Raw genomic sequence first — 23,668 nt, forward strand, 5'->3', positions numbered from 1 at the left:
AAAAGCCATGTTGTCCCACCCCAAAAAAAACATACCTGTCGAGAGTGGCAAAAATCTAAAAACCTTTTATAAGGCAATATAGACTGTCAATACATGACCTGTATGCCTACTATTAAAATAATTAAGTAGGCTACAAATACAAAGCAACAAAGCGACGCAAGACGTTGCCCCTGGATAGCCGGCAGACTTTGTTGTGCAGCAGGAGATCGGCATATTCGCTCTCAACTTCATCTAGCAATTCACGGAACTGGTGGTGGTTTAATGCTTTTGCGATTATTTTCTTCACAATTTGGATGACAAGGTTCATTACCTCCATACACTCCGGTGGGAATGTTTACGCACACAGCGCCTCTTGGTGCACTATGCAATGGAATGCAAGCAAATTTCGATCCAATGCTTTCTGTCGTAAAGTCACACCTTCCCTCTCCGTTCCAACTGGGTGATCGGCAGCAAATTTAGCATGCTTTAGCTGAAAATGTCACTCCAAATTGCTCTTTTTGTTATATTTGACAACTTCTCATTGCAAATCAAACATTCAGGCAATCCTTCAGCATTGGCAATGAAAGCAAATAGTTGAGTCCATTCTTTCTTAAACCCTCTTTTCTTATCAGCAATCTTTCTGTTTTTGCCTTTAGAATCCATGGCCCGTCACTCAAACACCTGTTTGTTTACAACTCGCCTGTGCTGTGTCGCTTGCTATGCGCCACTCTGATATTCACTATTTTTAATATATTCACAACTACGTACATTTTCTACAGAATAAGAATGTTTGTGTCATGATTACCATCTAAAAACCATATTTAAAAAAACAAAACAACAACATCTTTTCCCATTTTCACGCATTTTTGCAAGAGCTCCAGGGAGCAGCTAGGATTGCGCTAAAGAGCTGCATGAGGCTCTGGAGCCGCGGGTTGCCGACCCCTGAACTAGCCCCATTTAATCTGAGGTGCATGCCATATGGGCTATCAATTGCAATGAAACGGCTTGAGTTAATTGACCTTGATTCTCTTTCGTCTGCTATTTTGATTCTCATCATACATAAAACATCACTTAAATCTGCCATCATGTGTTATCCATTGCGCCACTCGCCCTACAACACCGTATTGACTGTAAACTTGTGCGGAAAACTGTCATTGTCCAAAGGAAGGCTGTTTAGCAACAGTGACCAGCAGACAAATTCAACAAGGTAATTTGATTATGCCATAACCCGGATTCGAATCGAACCAAAAAACGAACCGAAAGGAACCAATCAGATGGCCCGAATCCATGCATGGTGGATGGCGCCGGTGGTAAACAGTGATATTTGAGAAGGGAAATGAAGTTTATAGGATTTGCAGACAGTGTGGAATCATTATTTCAACAAAAGTAGGCAGGTGCATACATTTGGGCACCCCAAGAGAAAAATGACATCAATATTTAGTAGATCCTCCTTTTGCAGAAATAACAGCCTCTAAACCAGGGGTCCTGAACCTGGAATCGGTCAAACTAGGGGTTCTGTGAGTCGGTCTTAGGGGTTCAGCAGAGCCTCTTCTGGGGAGGTCCGAACACACCTGATTTATAAATTCGTGATAACGCATATCTGAACTGGTCTCGCAAAGGCAACAGCAGAAGTCACATTGATTTGCTGGTATGTCATTTGACGTGAATTCATGCATTGTGTTGGTTTTATTCTTTGAACGAGGTGATGTTCATGCACGGCTCATTTTGTGTGCCAGTAAAAAACATCTATGTCTTGAATTTGAAAAAAATATATACATTTTTTTCACTAACGAGGGGTTTGGTGATTGCGGATATGAAACTGGTGGGATTCGGTACCTCCAACAAGGTTAAGAACCACTGCTCTAAACACTTCCTATAGCTTCCAATGAGAGTGTGGATTCTGGTTGAAGGAATATTGGACCATTCTTCTTGACAAATCGTTAACTCCAATAAACTTCATTTCACTTCTCAAATATCACTGTGTCTGTCTGCTATATGATATATTTAACTGAAATTGCTGATCCGAACAGCCAAGGATTTATAAAGAAAATCTTGAAATTGATTAGGGGTGCCCAAACCTTTGCATACGACTGTATATGACCAAAGATTTGAGGTCCAACCGAGACTAAAACTGGGACCACTGGATTCAGAGTCTAGAGCGCTCATGGAACCCTCAGGTGTAGGGAAGCATACGATTTCATGGGGCAGCACACAAGCTGTTGCCATTTCGCAAATTTTTCCCAACTAAATGACAAATTATTTGAGGTCCCACCGAGACTTGAACTCAGATCACTGGATTCAGAGTCCAGATTGCTCACCATTACACCATAGAACCCTGGCAGTGACAGAAGGAGGAGCATAATTCTTTCTGAGCACAATGCACTAACAGGCGCTCATTTTACGAAATTGACAAAAGTAGTGGAGGCAGGGCTTACACACTCATAGGGCTGTCCGCAAAGTACTGAATTGGAATTTCTAAATTTGTGTTCCATGTAAATGACTACAAATTGGAAGTTCCACCAAGACTTGAACTTGGATTGCTAGATTCAGAGTGCTCACAATCACACCATGCCAACATTGATTAATTGATTGATTGATTGATTGATTGATTGATTGATTGATTGAACATTTATTGATCCCGGGGGTGGGGAAATTCAGGCCCCATCAGAATCCATACCACAGAGTGGGTATACAAAAGACACACAGATGGCATGAGCGCAACTCAATAGGCTCTCATAAGGCTGCCACACAAAAGCGCCACAAAGAAACCCAATCAAACGGGTTTCAGCCTGTAGTCTATATGTAGACGCTCCAATTTCCGCAGCTTCCGACGCCGTCAAATGACGACAAGCATTCGTGCCGATTGTATCCGGTTATAACCAACCTTTGACCTGTCGAACCCGGAACCGCTGCCCTTTTGCCAGTTTATGAGTCACGCATGCTACGTGAGCGAAGCCGGACGATCGCGATTCACGATGGAAGATGCAAAAAGGTGAGCTCCGGGAAATTATGATAGACTCGAGATAGCAGGGTGAAACTTTTAGGGAACAATTATCATATAATGGTTATTGACATATGTGATTGCAGTGATGATTCGCCCTAACGTATTTCCTCTATGTATTGTTTTATGCGAAACATCTATACATAGACTATCCGCGTCTATGGGTACACAGTCGGCGATGGAGGTCTTCGATGCAATCGAAGATGAGGACGCAGTTGTGGATAAAATCTTTATTGCTCCACCCGTGGTCAGTTTCGAGTCTGACGAAGACACGGGCGAGGAAGACTGCGGAGGAACGTTCAATAATCTCTCGGGACGGCAGCTTAGCGCTCCCGCCGTGGTGGTCCTCGCCGACGGACGTGTGATCGGAGATGATGATGATGGCGACACTGAGGAAGAAGAGGAGCCCCAACAGGCCTCCACCTCAAAGAAACGCTCGCAGAAAGATGCGTTGGACTACAATTGGACCAACAGTAAAACGCGCCTGACAAAATTCCCGGACGCCAGGCCTCTCGCCGTCCCCACAATTTTGGTTGGAAAGAGCGCAGTTCAGAAGCTGGACTTCTTCCTTTCCGATGTATATCCTCACCTTGTTCGCGAGACCATCAAGTATGCGGCGGTGACTGACTCCAACTTCCAGCTCACCATCGGAGAATTGAAGCGCGTGGTGGGGATCTTGCTGCTCTCGGGTTACCACCAGCTCCCCAGTCGCCGACACTACTGGAACACAGATGAAGATCTCCATTGCGCCCTCGTCGCTGGGGCCATGTCACGCAACAGGTTCGAGGAGATCATCCGCTACATTCACTGTGCCGACAACACGCGCCAGAACAGCAGCGACCGGATGACAAAGCTGCGTCCCATGATGGACATCCTCAACGCTCGGTTCGGGGAGGCGTATCCAATGGACTGCAATCTTGATCTGGACGAGGCAATGATTGAATACTTTGGAAGACACGGATGCAAGCAAGCAATCCGAAACAAGCCGGTGCGGTTCGGCTACAAGGCCTGGTGCCTGAACAGTGGGACCAACGGCTTCCTGCTCCACTTCGACATCTACCAGGGGGCGAGTGTAGATGCCTCTGAAGTGGAACGCAAGTTCGGCAAGGGCGGTGGCACGCTCCTTCGACTTCTGGACAACCTCCCCGATGCTGTGCGTGCACTTCCGCTACGCATCTACATAGACAACTACTTCACCGGCCTCCCGCTAGTTGCAGAGCTGCGCAGGCGGGGCTACGCTTGCACGGGGACGATCCGAGAAAACCGCATCCCGCGCTCTTGCCCGATCACAGATCAGAAGGCTATGAAGAGGAAGCCGCGTGGTGCCGTGTCTGTCGTGTACGACACGGCAAACAAGATTGCGCTCACTCGGTGGAAGGATAACGCCGTGGTCACCATCGCCTCCACCCTCACCGCTGAGCATCCTCTGCAGAAGGTGTCACGCTGGTCAAGGCAGGAGAAGAAGAAGGTGGCAGTGGACCAGCCATTTGTTGTCCAGCTGTACAACCGCAGCATGGGCGGCACGGACCGCGCCGACCAGAGCATCGAGCTCTACCGCATCAACATGCGCCGGAAGAAGTGGTGGTGGCCGATATTCACCTGGATGCTGGACGCGGCCGTCTTCAATGCATGGGTGCTGCACCGGCTGGATGAGCACGGCGGGATGTCTCTGCTGGAGTTCCGACGCGAGGTGGCCCGAACTCTGGTTGCAGCACCAGGCGCCACTCGAGCTCGGAGATCGGGCAGACCGCGCGTGTGCGCAGTTGCCGATGACTCCCGCTTCGACACCGTGGAGCACTGGCCGGAAGTGGCGGCGCAAGGCCGAAAGTGCGCACTGCCGACTTGCAAGTCGCGTCCGTCCAGTGCGTGCTCCAAGTGCCGCGTGGCACTGTGCACTGTGAAGTGTTTCCGTGCTTACCGCCAGCCGGAATAAAATGTGTGAGAAGCACTGGTCGCGTGATCCGTTTTCTGACCGGAAGTGGCGGCGCAAGGCTGAACATCATCACTGCTGAGTTACAGTTTATATCTCCGTTTATGGTACCGCAAGTTTGAAAGTTTGTTGTTGAAAGTTTGTTGCAAATAAATTCGGCTATGAAAGCCACTTGTGTTCATAGAAACTTTGGCATTTTCTTACGGCTGGTCCCCATACCCTGGGGATGACGGCCGCCGTTGCACATGCACGCCCATTGAAAATTGTGGAAATGGTCCCTTTCATGTTGCAGACAGCTGTTACGTGTAAAACACAACTATCTCTGAACATTCAAATAAATTACATCACGTTACACTTGCAAATCGTCAGAATGCTCCGATTTTTGTGCACGTATCAGCACATAGTCTATATATAGATGCCGCATATTTCGTAGACGCGACGTCATAACCAAAAAAGCGCGGCATATTCGTACTTAGGGACACCTAAGGACCCAAAAAATATGCACCTTTTTAGAAATAACAATTTGGGCAGAAACGGGTTAAGTACGAAAGATAAAAGCCATCAAAGCAAAGGAAAAAAAGTAACAGCGGCCAACCAGCACCCCTCAATATCAGAGAACACCCCAAAACACACAAAATAGCCTCCACGGGGTCCATAAACAGGTGTAAGGACAGTCCAGTTCAACGGCGCCCAATGGACCGTGGTCGTGAATCGGTGAAAACATCACAAAACAGGCAAACGTGTGAGCAGCGTCCTGGGCACCCAGTCGGGGCAGGTGCAGATGGACACCACGGGGCTAGCACGGCGAAGGTCGTTGGTTCCGACGATCACGAGGCTGCGAGGCCAAGGCGAGGGACCCGTCAGCACCGGCCGGATAAGCAGGAAGCCGTCGTAGAGTTACGCCGGTCTCAACTGATTACTCGGTAATCCAGAAGAGCATTAGCTTTAAAACCATCCAAGATCTAAAGTAAGTTCCACCAGTTGACATTGTAACTCGGAGAACATGTGATTACTTTATCAAATAGTATATGGCTCCTGTTTGCCGAGGTGTCCCTGGCACACTTTGCAAAGCAGACAACACTGACAAATAGATTTAGAAAATGTTGTTTCTACCCAGTCTCAAACAGGGGGTCTTTCGCGTCTTAGAAGAACAGGATGACCAATACGCTATGGAAACTGCTGTGACGTCCAAAGCATTTTGAGAAGCCTGGCAAAAGTTCAACAAAAGGGAGTGAGGAAGAAAGCAGGCACTTATGAACTTTTTGATTTGCTTTTCAAAACTGTGCCAGCAAAAGCAATTTTTCCATACAAAGAAATAAACTCCGCGTCGGGGAATTGAAGCCCGATTTGCCGAGCCCAGGCTGAGTCGTTTCGCTAAAGGGTACCTGATTTGAGACTGGGTGAAAACCAGGTTTCGCACTTTTCTTTAACTTTTGCCAAGCTCTTCAAAAGGCTATGTGTGTCAGCGCGGTTTCCATGGTGTAGTGGTTATCACATTCCCTCACACGCTGAAGGTCCCTGGTTGGAAACAAGTCTTATGATCCTTTTGATTTTAGACTCCGCGTCGGGGAATTGAAAATGTGGAGTAACAGATATTAGGTTGTTTAATGGCAGTCAGTGCACTTCAGCAGATGAAACAACAACGTCAAACTTCAAATCAGAAGGCTATATACTGACCAAAAGCAGGAACTAGGAAGGGAATGGGAGGGAAGGATAAGGTCTGTTCTGTTATCACCTGAATGTCCTGTTATTTACTGAATGTTTTGTGACTATGTGTCATGGAACTTAACTGAGCTCTGTGTGCCGTGTCTGTGCTCACTGCCTATGTGTAAGTGAAAGTCACAAAGCTCTGTGTGCCGTGTCTGTGCTCTGATTGAGCGACTATGTTTGGGTAAATTATTTACACATTGATCGATATGATGAAGTATATATGTTTGTATGAACTAATAAGAGTATCTGCACATTGCTGTTGCTCCCTCTTCAGGCCCTAAACTGATCGCCATTCAATTCCATCCATTCCATCCATTATCTGTACCGCGGGGGGTCGCAGGCGTGCTGGAGCCTATCCCAGCAGTCATCGGACAGTAGGCAAGGGACACGTTGTAACTGGTTGCCAGCCAATCGCAGGGCACACAGAGACAAACAATCATTCGCACTTGCACTCACATCTATGGGCAGTTTGGATTACTAAATCGGCTGACCAAGCATGTTTTTGTGATGTGGGAAGAAAACCCGGGGAAAACCTAGGCAGGCACGGGGAGAACCTACAAACTCCACACAGGGAGCACCAGATCACAAGTCAAAAGTCCTTATATGATACAAATGGATTTGATTTCATGTCGAATCGTATGCTTTGCATGTTTGAGTGGGGATTTGGGGAGGTTTCACCGAACATGTCAATGAATGAGGGAGTAACCGTAAAGATCTAAAATAGTGATGGGTGCGCTTGGTGCCCAGTAGCACTCACCTTTGGTCCAGTAAGTAAGGTGCACCACTGTAGCAGATGTTTCCATAGTGTAGTGATTATCATGTTTGCCTAACACGCGAGAAGTCCCCAGTTCGTGACTGGGTAGAAACAGCTTCGTTACATTCCGATTGGTAGCGAATATGACATGGACCTGAGGACTGCATTTCAGTGATTAATGAATTCTGATTAATATCATAGCCGGTTTGGACGTGTCCTTTCAGGGTCATAATTGTGTGTCTACCGCTGCCTCGTGGCAGCCAGGCCTAAAAAAAATGGGAACGCCTGAGGGAGTTTCGCCAAGATGAATTAGGAAGAACTTTATGAAATAAAGTTGATGTGAAAACGTAGGTGGACGTAATGTCTGGAAGCTTGTGTTCAACAGAAGGCTGTTTGGTAACAGTGAACAACGGACAAATTCAGCAAGGTAATTTAATTACGCCATGACCCAGATTCGTTCCGGGGATGCTACGGCCACAACGCTATACGATCATGCAATAGCATACAAGAAATTTAGGGTCTTTTCTTTAGGATCTTCAGCCGACCATGAAAGAATGTTGATGTTAAAATGTTGGTGGAAATATCCAACTGCGCAGATCCGATGATCCCAAAGATTTGGGGTGAGACAACATTGAAATTTTTTTTTTCTTTGTTGACAGTGTCACTTCTTTTGTGGCTTAGCTCTTCTTCGTTTCACATCTAAAGTATCGTATCATTTTACCTTGTAGCTTATACTACCCCGTACATGCCATATCATGTCGCCCATACAACTCATGCATGAGATGCGATGGCTGAGATATTTAGGCAATGGGTTGCTACTCCATTGTGCTCTCCACTCATCATTTCATATCACATCCTCGTCGGATTTTCAAAGTATCTTGGCACAACGTACATAATGTGTCCTGTCAATGCCATATGAGAAAGATGAGGTGGCCGAGAGTTTAAGGTGATGGATTGCTAATCCATTGTGCTCTGCACTCATGGGTTCAAATCCCATCCTCGTGAAAGTTGGTGTTAAATTGTTGTACAGACGAGCCTCGGTTCTCGAAAAAATCAGTATTTGAACAAAAAATTTGAGAATTTTTTGCTCCGGATGTCGAACGAAATTCGATTGTCGAACCTCACGAGACGAGCCGAGAGGACCCGCATGCCAACTGACTCTGTTCGTTATTACATTCTCGTTACTCTGAGGATTGCAACAACTCTAATCATGCCTCCAAAGGAAGCAAGTGGGAGCAGTAAAGCCATCCTAAAACACAAAGACGCTCCTAAAGCAATGCAACAGTGAGCGCCCGGCGCGCTGCGTTTGCGCGATCGGACCAAATTAAGCTCCCTGCGCACTGAGGTCCACTTAAATTTTGGAAAGTACATCAGGACTTTAAAAATATTTTCTAAATTATTGCTAAGCACTGCAGTTGCGCGATCGGACAAAAATGTACAAATGAAAAAATACTTTAAAAAGGCGGGGTTTTTAAATTTAAATTTTTTTCCATTATTTGTAATGGGAAAACATGATTCGGAATTTGAACGATTAACTTCTCCAACAGCCTTCTGGAACGGATTGAGGTCGAAAACCGAGGCTCCACTGTATCTGTAATCTGGTTTGTATTTGACTCAATATAGTAATATTTGTACTCTTTGGCGGCTCGGTGGAGAACTGGTTAGCATGTCCGCTTCACAGTTAAGAAAGTGCGGGTTCGATTCCATCAACGGCTGTTGCGTGTTGTTGATGATGTCCGTTGTTGGGTCAGGAAAACTAAGATGTGGGGTAACGGTTGGTTATTTATTGGCAAGGTTTTGGGTTGTTTAATGGCGGCCAGTACACATGGCACTTCAGCAGATGTAACAACACCCCCCATCTCCAGATCAGAAGGTTTTATACTGTCCGGAAAAGGCGGGAAAGCGTCACCTGACCATTTGGTATCTTTGTGTATTGGAGAGTCACTGCCCTGTGGGTGCGTGTGTGTGTGTGTGTGTGTGCGTGTGTGTGTGGGTGTGTATATGTGCGTGTGTGGGTGTGTATGTTGTTGTAAGGCGGACGTAGTTGAGAGCGCCATGAGAACGTTAAAGGGGCAAGTGTGTGCATGGATTGTATTTATAAAACCCGCGCCCTATGACGCGGTGCGCCCTATGTTTGTTAAACACAGTCATGGCACACATAACTGAGACTGCGCCTTTTATTACGGTGCGCGTTTTAATCGTGAAAATACGGTAACTCGTCAGCACTGGTTTACTGCAATTTGACGACAAACCGCAAAACTATTGGGCATGGAAAGCATCATGTATTGGCGCGACTAAAGACTTAAATTTATCAGAAAGAGAGGAGTTCGACCTACTAACAAGGTGGCTAGGTCCAAGATCTGCAGAACTGGTGAAAAGGGTTCATGGAGTACCCGCTGGAGGCGTAAAGATGATTTGGGAACGGGTTGAAGAGTGTCACCGTTCCTCAGAAGCAATTGAGGACACACTGCTAAACAAGATAGAGGAGTTTCCAAGGCTAACAAACAAAGATACGAGCCAGCTAAGAGACCTGGGAGACATCTTGTAGGAGCTATTGTGGGAGCTAAGTCAGATGATTGATTGATTGATTGATTGATTGATTGATTGATTGATTGATTGATTGAAACTTTATAGATGCCCGGGGGTGGGGAAATTCAGGCCCCAGCAGTATTCATACTGAAAAGGGAGCAACAGCAATGTCTAAATATTTCATATTAATTTTATATTAATTTATGAAAACATAGTTGCTCCATCAGAGCACAGACACGGCACACACAGCTTGGTAACGTTTCCATTACACATAAGGCAGAGCTTATTAACGTCATGACACATTGATACAAAACATTCAGTAGAAAACAAGAAATTCTTATGAGGATATGTTTTCCTTCTTTTCCCCTCCCTTTTCTTCCCTTCCGTATTCCTGCTTGCGGAGAATATAAAACCTTCTGATCTGGAGTCTGACGTGGTTGTTCTCCTCTGCTGAATTGCACTTGTACTGACTGCCGTGAATCAACCCAAGATCTTGCAAATAAAGAACCAACTATTACTCCACATCTTTGTTTTCTTTGCTCAACGACGGACATCTTGAACAAAACGCAACATAACCCTGCCTGATAGTAGTGTGTTTGAATTTTTGATTAGCGGTAGGTGCTAAAGACTCATTGCTAGCAAGAGAACTGGTCTTGCAAAAAAGGATTCACTCGCTGAGTCCAAATTCACAGGCTGCATCCTTAGAAAGTTTTTTTATTTTTTTATTGCCAATTATAGGGCTGCATGACGTGACTCCCGGTGCGACGCGAACGCATCACGTGACACACAAATTCAGCCTTGAAACTGGCATTCGTTAAATGGCGACGGATGCTGAGCGGAGACTACATACGTATATTTTAAAGTCATTTCCCATATTACTCTTTCAAATATCTATTCAGAAACTCTGAACATATAAGGACATATTGATTGAGAGAAAACAGGGTGGGGGGGCTGAGAGTGGACAGGTTTGGTGAACCCCCGACATCTGGTCAAATCAGAGCAGGGGGTGTTTTATGATGTTGGGGGAAACAGAACAACTTGATTGCTTCCTCTGCAGCTGGTTAACCAGTGCAGAGGTCTTAGCACTTTGTTTACGATGTTGTGGGAACAAACAGAATATTTTTTCCCCCTCAGCAACTGGTTAATCAATATAGTCTCCATTCCAACACAATCGTACAATCAAGACAATTTGTCAACCCTAACAATCTTGGGCCAGGAACTGAGCAGGAAAAAGGTTTCTCACCTGTGTGTGTTCTTGTGTTTATTTTTAAGTGACTGATCTGAGAGATTCTTTGACCACAAACTGAGCAGGAAAAAGGTTTCTCACCTGTGTGTGTTCTTGCATGTGTTTTTAAATGTCGCTTCTGAGAGAATCTTTGGCCACATTTTTTTTGATGAAAAGACACACCTTGTCCTTTTGCTCGTTAGGCATGACTGTTGTCACATTCAAACTTGTACATAAAGGAGAATCAAAATCAGGACTCGACCCTGCTTTCCAAGACCAGCGCTTCAACCAGCTATGAGGTTCGAGAACACTAACTGGTTCTCAAACTTGGCCCAGCTATCTTGCTTTGCTTGCTCGCAAAATAGTAGCATGGTAGTTAAACGTGCCTATTGATTTGTGACACATCCTAATTTCGCAATATTGTACATGAATAGTTTATAGTTTATTAGTAACAGCCGTAGGTCAGACCTTGTAGCACAGTAGTTAGGGTACTGGTTTAGTAAACAAGGGGTTATGAGTTCAATTCTCACTGAGCCCTGATAATATACTTAATTGCTGTGCAAGCTGAATTTATAATAGTTGAGGGTGTAATTACACGTATCTTGTCCATGGTACTGGTGACCAGCAGTTGTGTGATGAGTTGTTGTTGTCTTTGGGGACATGAAGGGAAATTTTATAGTTTCTCATGGCACACAAATGTGCCCACACTGGTTGAAATTCACTGGCCTAGAGTCCTGGTTAGACTACATTTTCAAGAGTTTCTTTTGGTTCATCTTCTAAAAGTTTGACACAGTTTTGCCAAGCAAGGCCGCGTAGCTTAGTGATAAGAGCACTAGAATTGTAAATCAGAGGGTGTGAGTTAAATTCCCACTAGGGTCTGACAGACAGCTACATATGCGAACCTTGCTTGTTTGTTTGTTTGTTTGTTTGTTTATTTTCACATACAAAAACAATTTAAAATGTACATAGATTAAATAAATGTGATGGAGAATGTCTAAAAAACCCTCCAGGGGCTTGCGAAGTGGCATTCTCCAGATATATGAATACATTTAAGATAAAATTTCAATGGATAGAGAAATATGCATCCTAATACATGTCATACGGATGAAAAAAAAAATTATAACAGGGATAAGGCATACAACATACAACAATAAGGAAAAACACACCAAAACTATAACTAAAGAGAAGAATGAATGGATCCGGGTTCATTTAGCATACCATATGGAAAGTATTTAGTGTCTAAGAGAAGTGATTTCAGAGCCTTCTTAAATTGGTCCCATAAAAATAGTGGCAGCGAATTGTAAATCTTTGACCCTCTGTAGTCTATGTTAAACTGAGTTTGGGCTGTACGGGCTATTGGTGGTCTGAGGTCATTTGAGCTGCGTGTGGGGTAATTATGGACCTGAGAATTATGTCTAAATAAGTTATGAAAAAATAGGGGAAGGGTTCTCCCCAATGAGCCTTGAACAAAGAGACCAATTTGAAGATGATTGACTTGAAAAACAGTGAGGACACCTAGCCGAGTAAAAAGAGGCTGACATGAATGTTTCGGATGTACACAACATATTACTCTTAGAGCTCGTTTCTGCAGACGATATATAGGCTCAAGTTTGGCACTTCTTTTATGGCTTAGCTCTTCTTCGTTTCACATCTAAAGTATCGTATCAGTTTACCTTGTAGCTTATACTACACCGTACATGCCATATCATGTCGCCCATACAACTCATGCATGAGATGCGATGGCTGAGATATTTAGGCGATGGGTTGCTACTCCATTGTGCTCTCCACTCATAATTTCATCACATCCTCGTCGGATTTTCATTATCTTCACAAAGTATCTTGGCACAACGTACATAACGTGACATGTCATCGCCAGATGAACAAGACGAGGTGGCCGAGAGGTTAAGGCGATGGATTGCTAATCCATTGTGCTCTGCACGCATGGGTTCAAATCCCATCCTCGTCGAAAGTTGATGTTAAATTGTTGTACAGTGGAGCCCGGTTCTCAAACAAATCATTATTTGAACAAAAAATTCGAGAATTTTTTGCTTCAGATGTCGAACGAAATTCGATTGTCGAACCTCGCGAGCCAACTGACTCCGTTCGTTATTACATTCTCGTTACTCTGAGGATTGCAACAACTCTAATCATGCCTCCAAAGGAAGCAAGTGGGAGCAGTAAAGCCATCCTAAAACACAAAGACGCTCCTAAAGCAATGCAACAGTGAGCGCCCGGCGCGCTGCGGTTGCGCGATCGGACCAAATTAAGCTCTCTGCGCACTGAGGTCCACTTAAATTTTGGAAAGTACATCAGGACTTTAAAAATATTTTCTAAATTTTAGCGACCGCTCTATCACAATAATGCGACCAGCATCGGGGAAGCACTGCAGTTGTGCGATCGGACAAAAATGCGCAAATGAAAAAATACTTTAAAAAGGCGGGGTTTTTTTTGCTTGGAACGGATTAATTTCTTTCCATTATTTGTAATGGGAAAACATGATTCGCAATTTGAACGATTCACTTCAACAACCTTCTGTGGTCGAAAACCGAGGCTCCACTGTATCTGTAATCTGGTTTGTATTTGACTCAATATAGTAATCTTTATACTCTTTGGCAGCTCGGTGATACACTGGTTAGAATGTACTTAGACTTAGACTTAGACTTAGACAGAACTTTATTGTCATTTTGTCAACACTAGGTGTGTACAAAACGAAATTTCGTTGCATACGGCTTTCAGCAATGTAGAGGTATTTCGGCTGGTTAAAAAAAGTGACATTCTATATAAAAATATGAGATAAGATAATTATAAAGTACAAAGTGCAGCAGTGATAAAGTATGTGAACAGTGCAGGAGACAAAAACAGTATTTACAAGTGTGCAGAGGAATGCTACGTTTGAATGTTCAGCAGTCTGACGACAGCAGGGAAAAAACTATTGCAGAACCTGGTGGACCTGCAGCGGATGCTGCGAAACCTCTTCCCAGAGGGCAGCAGGGAGAACAGACCATGGTGGGGGTGTGATGGGTCACTGATAATATTTCGGGCTCGGGACACGCAGCGCTGGGATGACAAGTCCTGAATGGAGGGAAGAGGAGCCCCGATGATCCTCTCTGCTGTCCTCACCACTCTCCTCAGGTTCTTCCAATCGGAGGCGCTGCAACCTCCACACCACACCGAGAGACAGCTTGTCAGAATGCTCTCTATGGTGCTTCGGTAGAACGTCCTCATGATGGGTGGGGGCAGGTGGGCTCTCCTCATCCTCCGCAGGAAGTACAAGCGCTTCTGTGCCCTCTTGACCAGTGTTGTGGTGTTCACAGTCCAGGTGAGGTCGTCTGTGATGTGGACTCCCAGGAATTTAGTGCTGCTGACCACCTCCACAGCTGAGCTGTTGATGATCAGTGGAGCGTGGTGAGGCTGGTTCTTCCTGAAGTCGACGATGATCTCCTTCGTCTTCTCCACATTCAGGATCAGGCTATTTTCTCTGCACCAGCCCACCAACTGCTCCACCTCCTCTCTGTAGTCCAGGTCGTTGTTGTCCCTGATGAGGCCCACCACCGTTGTGTCGTCTGCAAACTTCACGATGTGATTGGTGGTGAACCTGGGGGCGCAGTCGTGTGTCATCAGGGTGAACAGCAGGGGGCTCAGGACGCAGCCCTGAGGGGAGCCTGTGCTGAGGGTGATGACATCGGAGGTGTTCTGTCCGACCCGGACTGACTGAGGTCTGTTGGTGAGGAAGTCTAGCAGCCAGTTCCGAAGGGGGGTGCTGAAGCCCAGGTGTTCCAGTTTTTCCACCAGATGTTGTGGAATGATGGTATTAAACGCTGAGCTGAAGTCCAGGAACAGCAACCGCACGTGGGTGTTCCTCTCCTCCAGGTGAGCCAGGCTCAGGTGAAGAACGGAGGAGATGGCATCCTCAGTGGAGCGGTTCTGCCGGTAGGCAAACTGGAACGGATCGAATGTTGGGGGGAGTCTGGAGACGATGTGATCTTTGAGCAGCCTTTCGAAGCACTTCATCATGATGGGAGTCAGTGCCACAGGTCTGTAGTCATTCCATGAGGTGATTTGAGGTTTCTTCGGCACCGGAATGATGGAGGCAGCCTTGAAGCACACTGGCACTTTGGCTTGGTCCAGCGAGATGTTAAAAATGTCTGTGATGACACCAGCCAGCTGGCCTGCACATTCCTTGAACACCCGCCCAGGTATGTTGTCGGGGCCTGGGGCCTTACGTGGGTTGACTCTTCTCAGAGTCTTCCACACGTCGGCTGAGTCAAGGCAGAGGACCTCCTCTTCCTGGTGGGGAACAGTTTTAACTGCCGGAGTGCTGTTTAGTGCCTCAAAACGCCCAAAGAAGTTATTTAGACCATTTAGGAAGTCAGCATCAACCTCACCCACCGGGGGGGAGGGTGAGTTGTAGTCCGTGATCGCCCGTATGCCTTGCCACATACTCCTGGTGTTATTGGCGTCGTGGAAAAAATCCTGAATTTTCCGACTGTGGCTTCGCTTCGCTAGCCTGATGGCACGGTTCAAGTTGGCTCTCGCTGTCCTCAGTGCCTCCTTGTCGCCAGACTTGAAGGCTGAGTTCCGTGCTCGCAGCGTATGACGTACATCCTCAGTCATCCAGGGTCGTTGGTTGGCTCGGGTGATGATGTTCTTAGTGGTGCTGACGTCCTCGGAGCATTTGTTGATGTAGGCTGACACAGTCATGGCGTACTCATCAATGTTGATCTGATTGTCATATGTTGCTGCTGATTTGAACATGTCCCAGTCAGAGCACTCAAAGCAGTCCTGGAGTGCCTCCATGGCCCCCTCAGACCACACCCTCACCTGCTTCACTGTGGGTTTTGCTCTGATCAGCAGGGGCCTGTATGCAGGGGTTAGCATAACAGATAGGTGGTCTGAAGAGCCGAGGTGGGGGCGGGGGGCTGCTCTGAATGCATCCTTTATATTGGTGTAAACCAAGTCCAGAGTGTTCTCTCCCCGAGTTGGAAAATCCACGTGTTGGTAAAAATGAGGGAGAATAGTCTTCATGCTAGCCTGGTTGAAGTCCCCAGCAATGATGAAAACCCCCTCTGTGTGCGTGGATTGCAGCTCACTAATTGTCCGGTAGAGAACCCTCATGGCCTCTTTAGTGTTAGCGCTAGGAGGCACGTACACAGCCGTGATGCTAACAACAGTAAACTCCCTGGGCAGGTAGAAGGGTCTGCAGTTCACAGTCAAAAGCTCGATGTCCGAAGAGCAGAAGCTGGCGACAGATCTAGCATTTTTGCACCAGTTGTTGTTGATGTAGACACACAGCCCACCTCCTCGGGATTTACCGCTTAGCTCGCTGTTTCTGTCGGCGCGGAATGTAGCGAGCCCCTCCAGGCTAACGGCGTTGTCCGGCATTGATGAGTTCAGCCATGTCTCCGTCAGGATGAGAGCGCAGCAGTTTCTAACTTCCCTCTTTGAAGAGAGTTCCAGTTTTAGATGGTCCATTTTATTATCCAGCGAGCGGACGTTGGAGAGGAAGATGGATGGAAGCGGCGGTTTGTAGGGGTTAGCTCTCAGCTTAGCCGTTAGCCCACCTCGACAGCCGCGCTTTCGCCGCCGGTCACACCGCCTACGCTTACTCCTCCTCCGGCGTGTGCTGCCCGGCGAGCCCGCTGCGTCGTGAGCTCCTGGGGCTAGCGCCCTGAGCACTCCGAGGCTACGCAAACAGACTAGGGTAGTTGTGGCTACGTGTCCGAAAACACTCGATGACCGTACCTCCAGCAGGCGCTGGCGATCATACGCTAATCTACTGGATGGATAAACTAAACTTTGAGTTGTTTGTAGTGTCCTAGGCGACATATTTTGTGAATATCCCCGTCGTATGCTGAGACCCGTAGCGGCCGCGGCCAACAGGGGCGCCGCCATCTTGGAAAAACCGCTTCACAGTTAAGAAAGTGCGGGTTTGATTCCATCAACGACTGTTGTGTGTTGTCGATGATGTCCGTTGTTTGGTCAGGAAAACTAAGATGTGGGGTAACGGTTGGTTCTTTATTGGCAAGATCTTGGGTTGTTTAATGGCGGTCAGTACGCATGGCACTTCAGCAGATGTAACAACACCCCCCATCTCCAGATCAGAAGGTTCTATACTGTCCGGAAAAGGCGGGAAAGCGTCACCTGACCATTTGGTATCTATGTGTATTGGAGAGTCACTGCCCTGTGTGTGCGTGTGTGTGTGCGTGTGTGTGTGTGGGTGTGTATATGTGCGTGTGTGTGTATCCAAAGACCTCAACGGTGGGAGTGGCGGAGGATGACACTGTGAGTCACAACGGCACTGAAGGCGGACGAAGGCTGCAACAGAGGGTGGTCTCCAATCGTCATGGACCCATGCCATTGGATCCCGGCCCCTTTCTGCCAAGGACCGTGTGGTGGCTGCAGGCGCATCAGTCTCCCCACGCTAAAAGACGTCACGCGCAGGCGTCCTCCTGAAGGGAACGTATTCCATTTTACATCCTGGACAACAAAGTCCTGTGGCGATCAGGAAGTGGTAACGGGGGCAGGACAGTGAGGTCTGGCAGCCCCTAGCCACAACCTGGCACACAGGCGGTGGGTGTTAGATTCAGTCGTTAAGTTCTTGGACTGAGGCAGAAGAGCTTCTCGGCAGCTGCACCCATGACTGAGCAGCCCTATTTAGGATCCACTCTGCTCACCCCATTTAGGGGAGGGGGTTAGAAAAGGTACCCTAAACATAGCCTGCCTCCCAAATCCTGTCTGGAATACCACATCCAGAGGGATCACCATCACGCGGTCAGAAACAAAAACATGTACACATTGGAACCTGGAACGTGCGGACCCTAACGGACAACCAAGCCAGTGATCGACCTGAAAGGCGAACTGCCATCATCTCCAGAGAGCTAAGGAAGTTCCAGATCGACATCGCAGCACTCTCCGAGACCCGACTAGCAGATGAAGGGCAGCTGAAGGAGGAAAAAGGTGGATATACTTTCTTTTGGAAAGGAAAACCTGCAACTGAGCCAAGAATCCATGGTGTGGGTTTTGCTATCAAGAACCGCCTCATCAACCACCTCCATGAACTCCCTGTGGGCATTAACGAGCGCCTAATGACCATACGCCTGATGCTTGCCAACAATCAGATGGCCACGGTCATTAGTGCCTATGCACCAACACTCGATGCACAGGACGAAGTTAAGGAGGCCTTCTACGCTGACCTAGACAAAGTCCTATCGGACGTCCCCAAGGAGGATAAGCTAATCCTGCTTGGAGACTTCAACGCCAGAGTGGGACGAAACCACCACCTATGGAGGGGTACGCTGGGACGAGAAGGGGTTGGAAACACAAACTCTAATGGCACATTACTACTAACCAAGTGCTCAGAACACAACCTGGTCATCACCAACACACTTTTCCGTCAAAAAAACAAGTTCAAAACATCTTGGATGCATCCTCGCTCCAAACTGTGGCATCTCATCGACTATGTCATTGTCCGCTCTAAAGACCGCCGCGATGTCCTAAACACCAGAGCAATGACCAGTGCAGACGACTGCTGGACCGACCATCGCCTCATTCGCTCCATCATGTCCATCCGCCTAATGCGGAAAAAACGGATGCAGAAAAGACAATGCCAAGAATAAACATCGAGCTGTTGAATGACACCGCCTACCAACAACAGCTGCAGGAGGCTCTTAGTGCAGCGCTGCCCAACCACTACCCAGAGGATACTGAAACACACTGGAGCACACTTTCGACTACCATAATGAACACCTGCAAAAGAATCCTCGGGCACAAAAAGCGGACGCATCAAGACTGGTTTGATGAGAATGACACTGAGATCCAGCAGCTAATTAACAACAAGCGGCAAGCTTTTATCACCTGGCAAAATGACATCCACTGCAAGGTGAAAAGAGTAGCCCATGCCAAAGCGAAGGCAGCTGTCCAAACACAGGTTAGGAAACTGAAGAACCAATGGTGGACAAAGAAGGCTCTGGAGATCGAGCAGCTTGCTGACTCTGGAGACACGAGAGGCTTCTTTGATGCCACGAGAGCGGTGTATGGTCCCAGCCACCGCTGCCTAACCCCCCTTCGCTCAAAGGATGGCCTGCTGCTGAAGGACAAGGAGGCAATTGCAAACAGGTGGAAAGAACACTACGAGGACCTCTTAAACAGGGACACTATACCTGAGATGGAGGCTCTTGATCAACTACCACAACAGCCCACAGCTGAAAGCATGGGAGAGCCACCCAGCCTGAACGAGCTGCAGGATGCCATTGGGAAGATGAGGAACAACAAGGCTGCTGGGTCCGATGGAATTCCAGCAGAGGTCTTGAAGAAAGGCGGACCCGACCTTCTCAGGCACATCCATGCCCTGCTTCTTAAGATTTGGGAAGAAGAGAAAATCCCTGCGCAGCTCAGAGATGCCTTAATCGTCTCCGTATTCAAGAAAGGAGACAAGGCAGACTGCGGGAATTACCGTGGCATTTCTCTCCTCTCCACCATAGGGAAAGCCCTCGCTCAGGTTCTGGCCAACAGACTCACCCCCCTGTCAGAAATCATCCTTCCTGAGTCTCAGAGTGGATTTCGCCCAAGCAGAGGCACCACAGACATGGTTTTCATTGCTCGACAACTGCAAGAAAAATGCCGGGAACAAAATCAACCACTATACATGGCCTTCATAGACCTCACCAAAGCCTTCGATTCAGTTAACCGTCAGGCCCTTTGGCTGGTTCTATCCAGGATTGGCTGCCCAGACAAATACATCAGAGTACTGAGACTACTGCATGATAACATGTCAGCCACAGTGCTCAGCGGCAGTGGAGACGAGACGGAACCCTTCAGGGTTGACACAGGTGTCAAACAGGGATGCGTCATCGCTCCAACACTATTTTCCATCTTTATTGCTGCTATCCTCCGCCATACAAGCAAGCATCTGCCCCACGGAGTCAAAATCATGTACAGAACTGACGGTCAACTCCTCAACATCAACCGACTCAGGGCTAAAGGTCAAACCACCACCATATCCATCATGGAGCTGCAGTATGCGGACGACAATGCCCTTGTGGCCCTGTCGGAAGAAGACCTACAGAGTATTCTGTCTGCCTTCGCGAAGGCATACAAACAGCTTGGTCTGGCCATTAACATAAAAAAGACCCAAATCCTCCACCAACCACTACCAAACTGCAGTTTGCTTGTCCGCCTCCCAAGCATCTCTATTGATAACATCCGACTGGAAAAGGTTGACCACTTCCCCTATCTTGGCAGCCTCCTGTCATCTAAAGCCACCATTGATGATGAAATTGACCATCGCCTCAGCTGTGCCAGTGGGGCTTTCTCAAGGCTACGGAAGCGAGTCTTCGAGAATCGTGACCTCCAAGCAAAGACCAAAATCCTGGTCTACAAAGCTGTGGTCCTCCCCACCCTTCTGTATGGGTCAGAAGCCTGGACCACATACAGCAGGCACTTAAGGGCACTGGAGACCTACCATCAGAGATGCCTCTGGAAAATCCTCAGGATCAGCTGGAAGGACCGACGCACCAACACCAGCGTCCTGGAGGAGGCTGGCTTGCTTACCATCACTGCCACCATTGCCCAAAACCAACTGAGATGGATTGGCCATGTAATCCGCATGCCTGACTCTCGCCTCCCAAAACAAGTTCTTTATTCCCAGCTCGCTGAAGGAAAGTGGGCCCCGGGAGGTCAGAAGAAGAGGTTCAAGGACAACATAAAAGCAAACCTGAAGAAGTGCCACATAAACCTTAAAACTTGGGAAGACAAGGCCGCAGACAGGACGACGTGGAGAAACCTTGTCCGTGATGGCGCCGCTCAATATAACGTTGACCTCCACCATGCCGCTCAAGACAAACGCAGACGCAGAAAGGAGAGAGCCCCCACCAAGCAGGCCCAACCCAAACCCACCACCATTACATTCCCCTGTCCACACTGCTCCAGAGTTATCGGGTCCAGGATCGGCCTCTTCAACCACCTGAAGACCCACAAAGACCAAGAAGGAGGACCGTCATACTCGACTACGAGTGACCGCCGATGATGATGATGATGATATGTGCGTGTGTGTGTGTGTGTGTGTGTGTATGTTGTTGTAAGGCGGACGTAGTTAAGAGCGCCAGGAGAACGTTAAAGGGGCAAGTGTGGGCGTGGATTGTATATATAAAACCCGCGCCCTATGACGCGGTGCGCCCTATGTGTGTTAAACACAGTCATGGCACACATAACGGAGACTGCGCCTTTTATTACGGTGCGCGTTTTAATCGTGAAAATACGGTAACTCGTCAGCGCTGGTTTACTGCAATTTGACGACAAACCGCAAAACTATTGGGCATAGAAAGCATCATTTATTGGCACGACTAAAGACTTAAATTTATCAGAAAGAGAGGAGTTAGACCTACTAACAAGGTGGCTAGGTCCAAGATCTGCAGAACAGGTGAAAAGGGTTCATGGAGTACCCGCTGGAGGCGTAAAGATGATTTGGGAACGGGTTGAAGAGTGTCACCGTTCCTCAGAAGCAATTGAGGACACACTGCTAAACAAGATAGAGGAGTTTCCAAGGCTAACAAACAAAGATACGAGCCAGCTAAGAGACCCGGGAGACATCTTGTAGGAGCTATTGTGGGAGCTAAGTCAGATGATTGATTGATTGATTGATTGATTGATTGATTGAAACTTTATAGATCCCCGGGGGTGGGGAAATTCAGGCCCCAGCAGTATTCATACTGAAAAGGGAGCAACAGCAATGTCTAAATATTTCATATTAATTACATATTAATTTATGAAAACATAGTTGCTCCATCAGAGCACAGACACGGCACACACAGCTTGGTAACTTTTCCATTACACATAAGGCAGAGCTTATTAACGTCATGACACATTGATACAAAACATTCAGTAGACAACAAGACATTCTTATGAGGATATGTTTTTCCTTCTTTTCCCCTCCCTTTTCTTCCCTTCCGTATTCCTGCTTGCGGAGAATATAAAACTTTCTGATCTGGAGTCTGACGTGGTTGTTCTCCTCTGCTGAATTGCACTTGTACTGACTGCCGTGAATCAACCCAAGATCTTGCAAATAAAGAACCAACTATTACTCCACATCTTTGTTTTCTTTGCTCAACGACGGACATCTTGAACAAAACGCAACATAACCCTGCCTGATAGTAGTGTGTTTGAATTTTTGATTAGTGGTAGGTGCTAAAGACTCATTGCTAGCAAGAGAACTGGTCTTGCAAAAAAGGATTCACTCGCTGAGTCCAAATTCACAGGCTGCATCCTCAGAAAGTTTTTTTTATTTTTTATTGCCAATTATAGGGCTGCATAACGTGACTCCCGGTGGGACGCGAACGCACATCACGTGACACACGAATTCAGCCTTGAAACTGGCATTCGTTAAATGGCGACGGATGCTGAGCGGAGACTACATACGTATATTTTAAAGTCATTTCCCATATTACTCTTTCAAATATCTATTCAGAAACTCTCAACATATAAGGACATACTGATTGAGAGAAAACAGGGGGGGGGGGCTGAGAGTGGACAGGTTTGGTGAACCCCCGACATCTGGTCAAATCAGAGCAGGGGGTGTTTTATGATGTTGGGGGAAACAGAACAACTTGATTGCTTCCTCTGCAGCTGGTTAACCAGTGCAGAGGTCTTAGCACTTTGTTTCCGATGTTGTGGGAACAAACAGAATATTTTTTCCCCCTCAGCAACTGGTTAATCAATATAGTCTCCATTCCAACACAATCGTACAATCAAGATAATTTGTCAACCCTAACAATCTTGTGCCAGGAACTGAGCAGGAAAAAGGTTTCTCACCTGTGTGTGTTGTGTTTATTTTTAAGTGACTGTTCTGAGAGATTCTTTGACCACAAACTGAGCAGGAAAAATGTTTCTCACCTGTGTGTGTTCTTGCATGTGTTTTTAAATGTCGCTTCTGAGAGAATCTTTGGCCACATCTTTTTTGATGAAAAGACACACCTTGTCCTTTTGCTCGTTAGGCATGACTGTTGTCACATTCAAACTTGTACATAAAGGAGAATCAAAATCAGGACTCGACCCTGCTTTCCAAGACCAGCGCTTCAACCAGCTATGAGGTTCGAGAACACTAACTGGTTCTCAAACTTGGCCCAGCTATCTTGCTTTGCTTGCTCGCAAAATAGTAGCATGGTAGTTAAATGTGCCTATTGATTTGTGACACATCCTAATTTCGCAATATTGTACATGAATAGTTTATAGTTTATTAGTAACAGCTGTAGATCAGACCTTGTAGCACAGTAGTTAGGGTACTGGTTTAGTAAACAAGGGGTTATGAGTTCATTTCTCACTGAGCCCTGATAATATGCTTAACAATTGCTGTGCAAGCTGAATTTATAATAGTTGAGGGTGTAATTACACGTATCTTGTCCATGGTACTGGTGACCAGCAGTTGTGTGATGAGTTGTTGTTGTCTTTGGGGACATGAAGGGAAATTTGATAGTTTCTCATGGCACACAAATGTGTCCACACTGGTTGAAATTCACTGGCCTAGAGTCCTGGTTAGACTACATTTTC

General features: G+C 46.8%; 2 non-coding genes across 2 annotated transcripts; one reads left to right on the forward strand and one right to left on the reverse strand.

Moving 5' to 3' along the window:
* Nucleotides 1-2,242: 2,242 nt before the first annotated feature.
* trnaq-cug lies at nt 2,243-2,314 on the reverse strand. The gene has a single exon. It is a non-coding gene; the product is annotated as a tRNA-Gln (tRNA).
* Nucleotides 2,315-13,012: 10,698 nt separating this feature from the next.
* Nucleotides 13,013-13,094, forward strand: trnas-gcu. Its single transcript has one exon. It is a non-coding gene; the product is annotated as a tRNA-Ser (tRNA).
* The last annotated feature ends 10,574 nt before the right edge of the window (nt 13,095-23,668 follow it).

Source organism: Syngnathus acus, chromosome 11 (genome assembly GCF_901709675.1).
Source record: "Syngnathus acus chromosome 11, fSynAcu1.2, whole genome shotgun sequence".
Taxonomy (NCBI): Eukaryota; Metazoa; Chordata; class Actinopteri; order Syngnathiformes; family Syngnathidae; genus Syngnathus; species Syngnathus acus.